The following is a 12,073-nucleotide window of genomic DNA, read 5'->3' on the forward strand; positions in this document are numbered from 1 at the left end:
TCAGCTGGCTGGCCTGCTTATTTTGACAAGATCCATAAAATCATTTTCTGAAAGTTGTTTTAAGGAATGCAGATGCTGAGTTACCCACCCTTGGGGGGGGGGTTGTTGGAAAAGGGCTACTGCTGGTGGTTTACTTTGGTTAAATAGCAATACAACACATCATCTTTGGTTGTGTAATGATTTGCCATTGTTAGTAAGTTCCTGGAAAATAGTTTCCTACTGTGCATTTAGGTTTACTAAATTCAATGAGAATTTTATTCAATTCTTTGTGTGCACATTTTGCATTCTGAATTCTGTTTTTTAGCTCGTTTGATAAATGACTTGTATATTCTGTTGTGTTGTGTAGGCAAATTTTGTCTTGAGTGTTGTTTGTTTTCAGCCAGGTGCATTACAACTTTGTAATTTGTTGTTTTTATCTTTCTTTAGTTCTGCATTCCTCCAAGAGGCTTGTTTTCTTTTGGCATGTTTTGCTATTTTTAGTGGAATTAGGATATCTAATGCTTCCTGGAACAAGAGTTTTTTAACTGAATTTGCTGTGTCCAAATCTGTAGCAAATCTAGTCTCTCATCTGGTCTCCACAGTACCTCGGTCCAATTCATTACTTGGACATGCTGTTCATCTTGATGTTGACAATATAATCCTATCTACTTGTTCTTAACATACATCAGCAGACACCTTTTCATTTTGCTATCAGGCATTCTTTCTCAGTAACATCCCCCCATGTGCTCAATTTTAGAATGTTATAAGGAGAACTCATGTGAAACCAATATGAAAAAAAAACCCGCAAACTATGGTTGCCAAACTTCACTTCTTTTTTGGCTTGTACATTTCCTAATTTTATCCCCTTAATTTCCTCAAGGACCCTAGTCTCTTGGTCCAGATTGGTCGGGCCTACAGGAATACCATTCTGGTTATTCCCATCTGGACTTGGATGAGCTGGTGTGCCATTCTTCTTTTGTTGGCAGTGGCTATAGAGTGACATCTCTCAGTGGTTTCTTGCCATTGTAGGGCCGACCCATCTTGACTCTTTCTTGCCTTAAATTATCACCGTAGGTCTGGGAGTTGAGAGGTTTAGGGATTAGGCCTCCAAAGGAAACTGGCTGTTTCTACACAGGAATCTTGCTGGGGTTTCACAAAAGAATGAAGTATCATTTATGCCTTAGGGGTAGAGGTTGTTCCCCTGGAGGTGAGACACCAACCTGTTTCTACATTGTGATTTGGGGTTCAATGGTGCTTTGGGGGCTCGTCCTTCATTTTGTACAGGCTGCTATTTGGGCCTCTCCTTCTACTTTTTTAAAATCTAATTACCAGCTGCAGGTTGACAGGAAAGGTTCCCTGGATTTCATAGCATGTGTATTGTCAGTTGTGCTCCCTATCTGATTATTTGGGATAAATGATTTATTTAATAAATAGATAGATCTCTGTCCTTGACTGTACAGTAGGCATTTTATTTCTGGGACTAGTGCATGGTGCTTTGATGTGTTCTCAATGTCTATGGACTAAGACGAGGAATTATTTAAAGAGGCACTGACCTGATTACTTCATTATTCAGACATCCCTTCCTTTTCCCAGCATTGTAATGTACTCATATCACACCTTTCCATGGATGCACATAGGTATTACTGGATGTTGCGCTGCTTAGTCTCTATTGTATGTCCCACCAGGTAGAGGGGTCTGGTGAGCAGCACCTGAGAAAGGAGACAGTGGAATTAAGAAAAAGTTTTGCTTTTAACTTGGGTTAAGTGATTTCTAGGATATGTTGACATACCTCTGTTGTAAGTAGTGAGAGGAGGAAGCTAAATAGGCTTAATGAAGAGTTTGCCAATAAGTAATCATGTCATTATCCAGACACTGTGATTTGCACTTTTCTGCTTGCCTGATGAATGAAGCCAGAAGTAGGGCATAAGGGTTACACATTAAATTCCTGAATGGAATGTGGAACTTTATTTGTATTTAAGTGGATAGTGGGAGCATTTGATGTAATGAGGCTCATAGTGTAAAATTATAATAGGATCAAAGAGATTGAAATAAAAAGTATTACAAAGCGGCCTTCCTTCTTCCTTATTTATGCTTTTCATACTTCCTTATCTTTTTCATAACTTTCTCGCCATCTATTTTATGGCTTTTTCGCCTTATGCATGACTTACTTCCCCAGACCACTGTCTTGCTTTAATCTGTTGACAACATATTCTTTTCTACTTGTTCTTAGCATGCCACAGCAGACACAATATCTTTCTGCTAAAATAAATCTCTTTCTTTCACATAGGTGGACAATATTTTTGTTTATTTTCTGTTCTTTTTTTGGCTTGCTGTGATTTTCCTGTTTAATCTCAATCTAACAGGAGCGTTTCCTATTTAGTCGCCTGTTCCCAGTCCTTTGAATTTAAAGGCGCAAGATATACATGGAGAAAGACTAACACATGCTCGCAGCTGGCAGGGCAGAGATCCCAAGGTTTCCCCTTCTTAAGCCTCTGGCACTCCATCCTCACTGAATGAAGACCCTGAGGTATGAATAGCTGTCACTTTGATCTAAATGGCTGTACAGAAAAGAACTGCCACATCCCATCTATACTCCACGGCCGTCCCTTAGTGCGCATCAGCCAAGGCATATTTACTCCAGCATATAAAGCTCTGCTACTTATTTTCTCATTTATAATTCAAATAATCTGCAGCCCTTTTCCCAAGAAGAAGATATCAAATATGAAAGGGACGTCATCTTTTGGTTCTGTATGTTCGCCTGCTGCTTTGCACATTTCAGTAACTGTGTTCTAATTGAAATTATACATATGATATTCCTGACTTGGCAAAGCGATGATTCGCGCTCTCTCTTGGTTTGCAACGTAGACTTGCAGCAAAAGAAGTGTGCCTTATAGTTTGATGACGTGTGTCACATATTGGTCTAAGAAGCTCTCTTTTCTGAAGATGAACACGCACCAGCAAGAGAATTCAACACAAAAGATTAACGTATTGTGTTATACATACTGCAAATTCAGTCATTCTTAGGGTTTGAACGTGGCTCTGCCTTGCAAAATATGCTATTGCAAAAGGTGTACTGTGCTGTTTGTAAAAAAATACTGTTTTGGATTAACATATTTACATTTTCGATTTCTACTTAAAAAAGGCAGTATTTTGCGTGCATTTGTCATACAGAGCAAATAGTGGTAACTTCAAAGGTGTGGTAAGTTTTACCATACATTTTCCTTAATTTATAGATTCGAAGTACTAAACATATTTTTCGTATTTGAGTGTACCTATATATTTGCAATATTTTCATTTCAATTCAGTAATATATATATATTTCATACTAAAGCTTTGTGGTTCTCTCTGTCTACCAGTTAGGTTCGTTACGAGCTGAGCCACTCACTTTCTCTTGAAATGCATGCACTACATTTTTTAGGCCCTCATGCAAAGAATAAATCGTTTATAGCCCCACTCTAGGCAGATTCAAATAATTGCAAGATGGTGTGGTGTTAAGCTAAGGACAAAAGTCCCTGAGCAAGATCACCACCGTCCAGCTCACCACCTCCCTCAGCCAGAACCCTCCCACCAACACGACGGACCCCAACGAAGCAGCCCGCAACCTCACACAGTGGCTCACCAATTGCGCCGATGACCTCGCACCACTGAAGAAACCCCCCAGCAGACCAGGCAGCAAGAAAGTCTCGTGGTTCACCAACGACCTCAAAGAATCCAAGAAAATCTGCCGCACCCTCGAGAAAGCCTGGCGCCACGACCAGACAACAGAAAACATGACGGCCCTCAAGAACGCCACCCGCAAACACCACCAGCTGATCCGCACCACCAAAAGGACAATGTACAAAGATCGTCTGGACAACAACACCAACAACAGCAAGCACCTCTTCAATATCGTCAAAGAGCTCTCCAACCCCAGCGCCTGCAACAACGACATCACACCCTCACAAGACCTCTGCGACTCTCTCGCCTCGTTCTTCCACCGCAAGATCGCCGACATACACAACAGCTTCGGCGCACTGTCCACGTACCCAACCACCGAACCAGCGCGCCCCACCACCACCCTCTGCACCTGGACCCCTGTCAGCTCCGAAGACACCACCCGTCTGATGAACACCTTCCACTCCGGCTCCCCAACTGACCCCTGCCCACACCACATCTTCAACAAAGCCGATGCCATCATCGCACCTCAACTCCGGAACATCATCAACAGCTCCTTCGCATCCGCCACCTTCCCGGATAGTTGGAAACATGCCGAGCTGAGCGCCCTCCTGAAGAAACCCACCGCGGACCCCACGGACCTCAAGAAATTCCGCCCCATCTCGCTCCTCCCGTTCCCGGCCAAAGTCATTGAGAAATCCGTCAACAAACAACTCTCCGCCTTCCTCGAGACGAACGGATCACTCGACCCCTCACAGTCCGGCTTCCGAGCAAACCACAGCACCAAGACCGCACTCATCGCAGCTACAGATGACATCAGGTCCCTGCTCGACAACGGGGAAACTGCTGCCCTCATTCTCCTGGACCTCTCAACAGCCTTCGACACCGTATGCCACCGCACCCTGATACAGCGCCTCAGCAACATCGGAATCCGAGGAGCGGCCCTGGAGTGGACCATCTCGTTCCTCGCTGGAAGAACCCAGAGAGTCCGCCTCCCCCCGTTCCGATCCACGGCCACCGAAGTCATCTGCGGCGTTCCGCAAGGATCCTCGCTCAGCCCCACCCTCTTCAACATCTATATGAGCCCTCTCGCAGCCCTCGCACGCCAACACAACCTTAACATCATCTCCTACGCCGACGACACCCAGCTGATACTCTCCCTCACCAACGACCCAGCCACCGCCAGAGCCAACCTCCAGGAAGGAATGAAAGACGTTGCGGAATGGATGCAGCGCAGCCGTCTGAAACTGAATTCAGACAAGACGGAAGTCCTCATCCTGGGACCATCCCCTTCTGCCTGGGACGACTCCTGGTGGTCCCCCGCCCTAGGCACCGCACCCAAGCCAACGGACCACGCACGCAACCTGGGCTTCATCCTGGACTCCTCCCTTACAATGACCAAGCAAGTCAACGCCGTCTCGTTATCCTGCTTCAACACCCTGCGCATGCTCCAAAAGATCTTCCGGTGGATCCCCCCCGAAACCAGGAAGACGGTCACCCAGGCCCTCGTCACCAGCCGGCTAGACTACGGGAGCACCCTCTACACTGGAACCACAGCCAAACTCCAGAAAAGGCTCTAGCGCATACAAAACGCCTCTGCACGACTCATCCTGGACATCCCTCGTCGCAGCCACATCTCCGCCCATCTGAAAGACCTGCACTGGCTCCCCGTAAGCAAGAGGATCATGTTCAGACTCCTCACCCACGCACACAAGGCCCTCCACGACTTGTGCCCGAAATACCTCAACGGCCGCCTCACATTCTACACACCCACCCGCCAGCTCCGCTCCGCCAGCCTCGCCCTCGCCTCCGTCCCACGAATTCACAGAGCCACCGCCGGAGGAAGATCCTTCTCCTACCTGGCGGCCAAGACATGGAACTCCCTCCCCACCCACCTACGGCTGACCCAGGACCATCTCTCCTTCAGGAAACAACTCAAGACCTGGCAGTTCGAGCAGTAGCGGCCCCCATCCTCCCTCGCCCAGCGCCTTGAGTCCCTAGCGGGTGAGTAGCGCGCTTTACCAATTGTTTGATTGATTGATTGACTGACCACCGGCGCAGCTGCACCATCCCCACCATTTTCCCTTTGCCCCCCCAGTTCCCCGGGATTTTTCTTTTTTAGTACAACTTATGGGTTCCTTGATTTTCAGTGACCTCTAAAACAGACGTGTTGTGCTCTGGGACAGGGAGACCCTCTTTTGCTGTCTCCACCCTCACTTCAACTGGTGAAGTTTCCCGCGATATTCTATGCACTGACCTTTGCTGGTGGCAGCTTTTGGCAGGTTTTGGGGTGTAGGTAGATGCACCTGGCCATGCAGTGCTTTGCTTTGTAGCTGCCCTTTCTAAATTAAGTCTAGGGTCGTGAATCCCCTTTGTGCTTTCTATTATATTTGTGTGCTTTGATTGGGACACATAATATGAACCAGCTGGAGAATGTAACCTGCCTACAGAGGACAACAAAAGCATATCTCCCAATTCTTTCGTTGTCCTTCATAACCTCTCTAGGTCAGCATTTCAATGACTGTGACCACTAGAGAACATTCTGGGTAGAAAGCAAGGGGTGCTCTATCAAGAGACTAAACCTTGCTCCAGCTGGCTTATTGCACTCCTTCAAGACAGACCTGTGTTGATCCTGCTGTGATGCTTCTACATGATTGAGCTGAGTGCTCTGCTTTCCTATAGTGATGCTGCTGCTGATTTTGCCTTATTGTGCCTCATCCTCCCAACACCCTACTGCAAGCACGCTCACTCACCTAGGGGCACAATGACCTGAAAGGTAACCCTACAGAATTTTGTCAGTGCCCTATGTCTTCAGATCTCAGTGTTGCTGATTCATAGGGAGTCCAGGGTTGAGGGCTTCATCGCATAAGCTTATTAGGTTCAAAACAAAGTACATAACCTTCATCCCCATAAGGACTGTATCTGTGCAACCTTTTTTAGTTTTGAAACTAGCCCAAAAAACAAAATAGGCACGTTACCAGCTTAAAGTAAATAATAATATTCATTGAACTTCAGTATTCAGACCCCCCAGGATATTGCGGGATGGATCAGCAAATTTTACAGTACAAATAAAGAATTTTTGCTGCTTTTTTGCAGCACTTTATTTTTGCTATATGCATGTATTTTTATCATGTTTTGGGGAACTTGATAAAAATAAATGCACCCTGGGCCTTCTGGGTTCCTCTTGGGGTGACGGTCTCTAAGCATTAATAAAAAAAATACCACCTGGGCCTGCTGTGTGCCCCATGTGAGGCAGGCCCGAAACTAGATAAATGTTAATTGCCCCCCAAGTGCCCAGTGGGCAGCGGGCCCAGGGGGCATTGTTTGTATCAGGTTTTGGGCCCACCACCTATGGGGTACGTGGGAGGTCCAGGGGCCATTTTTTTTAATGACTATGGCCCGCCACCCACAGGGCATGCGGTGGGCCCAGGGGTCATTTTTTGTGTGTAATGTTTAGGGCCTTATGCATATAGGGCACGTGGTGGGCCCGGGGGGCATTTACAGATGGGAGCCGTCACAGCCCTCACATGAAGGAATTCAAGAAACCTTCCTTCTATTGGCTCAGTGGCGAGCCACTAGACCAATACCAGGAGGGTCACATTCAAAAGTTTCACGGGCACTTTTGCAAAAAGCACAGACTTTTTACATAACTGCCGTCTGCCGAATTTGTGAATTTTTTGCAAATCGCAAAATCCTGGAGGGTCTGATTATTATTAAGGACAGTGTCTACACCTGACAGTCACTGCATGCTCTTTTGTGCTCAGACCCTAAATATTACAAGAATATGTCTTTCCCCAACCATATTAGAGATGTGAAAATGGGTCAGGGGCACACGGAATAAAAGAAAACATCTTGCAGCTTCATCCTGCTCTCCGTCCTCTTGCTCACCTCCAAATGTTACAAAAACATCTATCACAACATGTTGTATCATCACCATGCAATGGTCTATGGCTTCTCAGTCGTTCTTGACATAATAAAAAAAATGTTATAGAACCTCTTTTTTCTTAATGGGATGTTTGATTCAAACCTGTCTAGCTGTGAGACACTACAATAGTAAAATTCATTTAATAGCGAAACCATTTAGTAAATATGGGTATACAGGTTGTATTTTTCATTGGCAAAGTTACGTAATGTTCCTGATTTTCGCAATTCACAATGCTTGAAAAGTTTTAGCTTCACTTTTGCCCCTCAGAAGATTTTTACGACACAGCAAGAAATTTTTCCCTTTAATCGAACATAGCCAAGTTCGAAATGTATGCAGATTTTTGAAGAGCATTTTGTGAAGTTTTGGGTGCACAACTGCAAATGTATGCAGACTTGTATGCTGCATTATAACTCTGTGCTTAGCATTTGTATGCACAATAGAATTGAATGTAGTTAACACTTTATTGTATGATTAATTACAATCTTTACAATTTTCAAAAAAAGAAACATTAGTGAGCATCAGACTGAGAAAACCTGTTATATTGTCAGTCAGTCAGTCAAAGGCTTTATTTCGATAAAAAACTTATCATAAAAGCTTCAGAGAAAAAGTAAAGCAAGAATTTGATTACATTTAACCTTAAAAACTTGATTTTCAAATAAAAGAAGCACATCATCAATAAATAAATATTTTAAAAAAGATTAAACATTTCCTTTAAGCCTTTTGCTTCTAATGCACCAGGCCCATGATAAGAATTTGGAAAGGGCACAAACATACAATGGGCGAGAGTCCGACATTAAAATGTGTAGTGCCTCAATATGATGCCTGGTTCCCAACAAACGACACAATTGCTTGAGCCTTCTTCTTCTTGGTTGTGCATACTCCTGGCATTCAAACAGAAAGTGTGCCACTGTCTCTTGTCTGGATATGCAAATAGGGCAAAATTCTGTCGTCTGTGCTGGGGATTTCCACCGAGATGTAAAAGCATGTAGTGGAAGAGTCCCAGTCCTAAATTTAAAATAAAGGGTCCTGTCAAATGGTCTCTCAATAATGTCTAAGTAGAGTTCCCGGATCGGCAAATCCTTAAATTTCAGAAAGTCCTCCGTAAGTCTACCCAATGTACAATTAGTGCTCCGTTGGGTTGCAATCCAGTTCCAATACAAACTCTTGAGTTTTGCCTTTGGGGGGGAAGACCTATTTACCCAAGCTTCACTTAAACCCAAGTTACACAGGAGGGCTTTCATATCTCTCAGCCATTTTATCCTATGCCACCCAGGGAGTGACATTACTTCAGAGATGCCTTTGGCATATTTGGCAAGCTCCGGGGCTCGCCACAACCGGACCCATAAAAGTAAAGGCCGGAACTTTGCCAAATCACCAATAGGGCGGCAACCTAGGTCAAGCATTAGTGGGATCATGGGAGTTCCCTGGGGAAGTGACATGATGGCCCTACAAAACTTCCTCTCACATCTTGACAATTCGCTAGTGTTGCATGAGCCCCATAGCTCTGCCCCATAAAGAGCAGAGCTAACTCCCCTTGCTGCATAGATTTCAATGACAGGGGCTATAGGTCTAATGGCACAGGAGCGCTGCTCCTTCAGAAGAGCCCCTGTTCCCCTCTTGTGGGCTAGCAGCATTTTACATAAATGAGGAGCCCACTGCATATTGTGCGACAAACGGATGCCTAGATAATCAAATACATCCACCCTCCCCAGAGATACGGCGTTCAACTTTGGGGGACGGACAGGTTTTTTAGGGGGGTTCATCACAAGATATTTTGTTTTATCAGTATTGATTACCAGGCCCCGTTCTGCACAAAAGGACTGGAAGTTATTGAGTAGTTTTTGAAGACCCATTGGTGATTTGGACGGCAGGAGTGTATCATCCGCAAAGAGAAGGGTGGGGATACGCTCCCCCGCCAGGGAAGGTTCATCTGAAGGATCTTTCAACAGGTGCTCAACCACACCGTTGACATACAAAGAAAAGAGGGTGAGAGCTAGAACACATCCCTGGCGAACCCCTCTCTCTACCGGGATTCTGCTAGTTTTCTCTCCCTCTGTACCCCATCTTATCTGGGCAAAACTGTTTTCATGGAGCCTTACAAGTAGCAATAGAATGTAATGTGGTATCCCTGTGTCAGTAAGAACTCTCCAGAGAGTCTCCCTAGGTGCAAGGTCAAAGGCAGCCTTTAAATCGATAAACGCGAGATAAAGACTGCCTTTGCCCAAGACCACCACCTTCCAGTACACTAGCAGCGATCTAAAGGTTTGTTCTATTGTGCCAGTGCCTGCTCCAAATCCTGCCTGGTAATCAGAAAGAACGTTATTTTCGCTAATCCATTGTAATATTCTAACCAACAGCACCTTGCCGACTACCTTTTGGGTTACATCCAGCAGGCTTATAGGTCTATAATTCGACGGGTCGTCCCTGGCCCCTTTTTTAAAAATAGGGACAACCTCCGCCCCTTTCCAGGATGTGGGAATCGGTGCACCCCTGCAGATAGCAATGAGCAGGCAATAGATAAATTTCCCCCATTTCAGAATGTCTGAGCGAAGCAGGTCCCCGGGAATGCCATCTGGACCAGCCGCCTTTTGGGGCATGATGGTACTAATGGCATATTCTACTTCTTTTATTGAGAAGTCGGGGTCTACAGAAACTGCCTCCCAGTCTTTTTGGGGCATACGAATAGCATGCTCTACTCTTTTTGTTGGGAAGTCAGGGTTTGCTAGAGCCACCTCCCAGCCCTGTTCATCATTGGGTATAGCTGTGGTGACATTTCCAGATTGGCGAGTATACAATTTAGAAAAGTGGTTAACCCACACTTGGCTAGTAATGTTACATGTTATGAGGTCGCTATCTGGTCTATTTATGGCTCTGATTGTATCCCAGAAACGCCTTGAATCTTTTTCAGAGCTTGCCTCTTTTAAAGTGCGCCAATATTCTTCTTCCCACTACTTTCTTGCACTTGCCAATGTTCGCTTATGCTCTTTCCTAGCACCCTGTATCAGGGCTTGGGATTTGCCTTTAATAGCCTCAATCAAAAGAGATTTTGCGTGTCTACATGCAGATGTGTACCAATCATGCTTGCCCCTTGGATTCCGGGTTGCCATGTTCCTACCCACATGTACCTTTTTCAAGAAAACATCCCCAATAGACCTAAGTGTTCCCTCGAAAATAGATGTAACCCTTCCAGTTGTTAGCAGGGCCGGATCAATAGTATCCAACTCCGTTTGTGAGGCTTTAAGCATTTCATTGATATTATTAAGTTTAGTTTCATCAACTGAAACTTTATTCCACTTCAAGCGTCTGCCGCAAGAGGAGACAGAAATTTTATGAGCTTGCTTAGAGGGTGCTTCGAGTGTTTTGCTAGGCCAAGGGTTTTTAAGAGTCAAAGAAAGCGAATTATGGTCGCTTTCAACAGTAGGTAGAACTACCATATCCTGTACTAAACCCCACAGTGAAAAATCTAGGAGAATGTAATCAATCCTCGAGGTGTGGTTGACTCTATTAAATATAGCAGCACCCATAGGGTCTGAGTTTGTACGACCATTTGTGGCTCTTAGGCCAAACTCCAATGTTAGAGCATTTAACTGTATCGCACTTTGGGTCCATCTTTTAATCGGAGGAATAGTTAGGGCAGGGATACCCCTTCTAACATCGTCCTCACCCAGGTCCAGATTGTCATCTGTTAAGAGAGGCTCATAGGTGCAGTTAAAGTCTCCCGCAACCAGGACTTGGGCACCAACAGTATTTTCTCTGAGCTCTGTTTCAAGAATGGTCACTATCGGGGACATAGACCCATATTTGGTACCTCTAACATATATGTTAAACAAATCGAGGGTTAGCCCCCTGTGGGGACCTCTCAAGGAAATTCCTAGAATATCTGGGCTATTAATATGCTTAGGTGTTATGCGGCAATTAAGGGAAATGCTTACCCAGATGAGAAGACCTCCCGAAGGGCGACCCTTCCCATTTCTAGGGAGTGCTGCAGGCACAGAGTATGTAACATACCCAACTCGATGGAGTGGTTCTAAGCTCCAGGTCTCCTGGAACAGGCAGATCTTATGGGCCTCTACTAAAGCATTCCATTCTGGTGAGCATAATTTCCTATGGATACCTGCTAGGTTCCAACTAAGAATCTTTAATGTAACCCTAGGATCATGGCCATCGCTATTTTGAGGACTCAGGCATTCAATAGAAGGTATGAGTACAGCAGAAGGCATGAGATTAATAGAAGTCATGGACTGAGCAATACTAGGCCCTGGTACGGAGTTAAGGTGGGGACAAAAAGCTGGGACCTGTGAGATTGTTTGGTCAGTTGTCTGCATCGCTGGGGTCATATGACTAATATCTATATTTGTATTAGTCGTAGAGCTAACCAAGGATTGTAAGGGTTTGGGACTAAGGAATTCAATGCCCTCAAGGTCATGTCCAGTACGCAATAGTGGTCAATCCACTGCTTCTAAGCAGCTGAACCTATTTGTGACTGGTATGCCTCTCCAACCTACAAGAGGAGCT

This window comes from Triturus cristatus, chromosome 4_2 (assembly GCF_964204655.1).
Source record: "Triturus cristatus chromosome 4_2, aTriCri1.1, whole genome shotgun sequence".
In the NCBI taxonomy this organism is placed as follows: domain Eukaryota; kingdom Metazoa; phylum Chordata; class Amphibia; order Caudata; family Salamandridae; genus Triturus; species Triturus cristatus.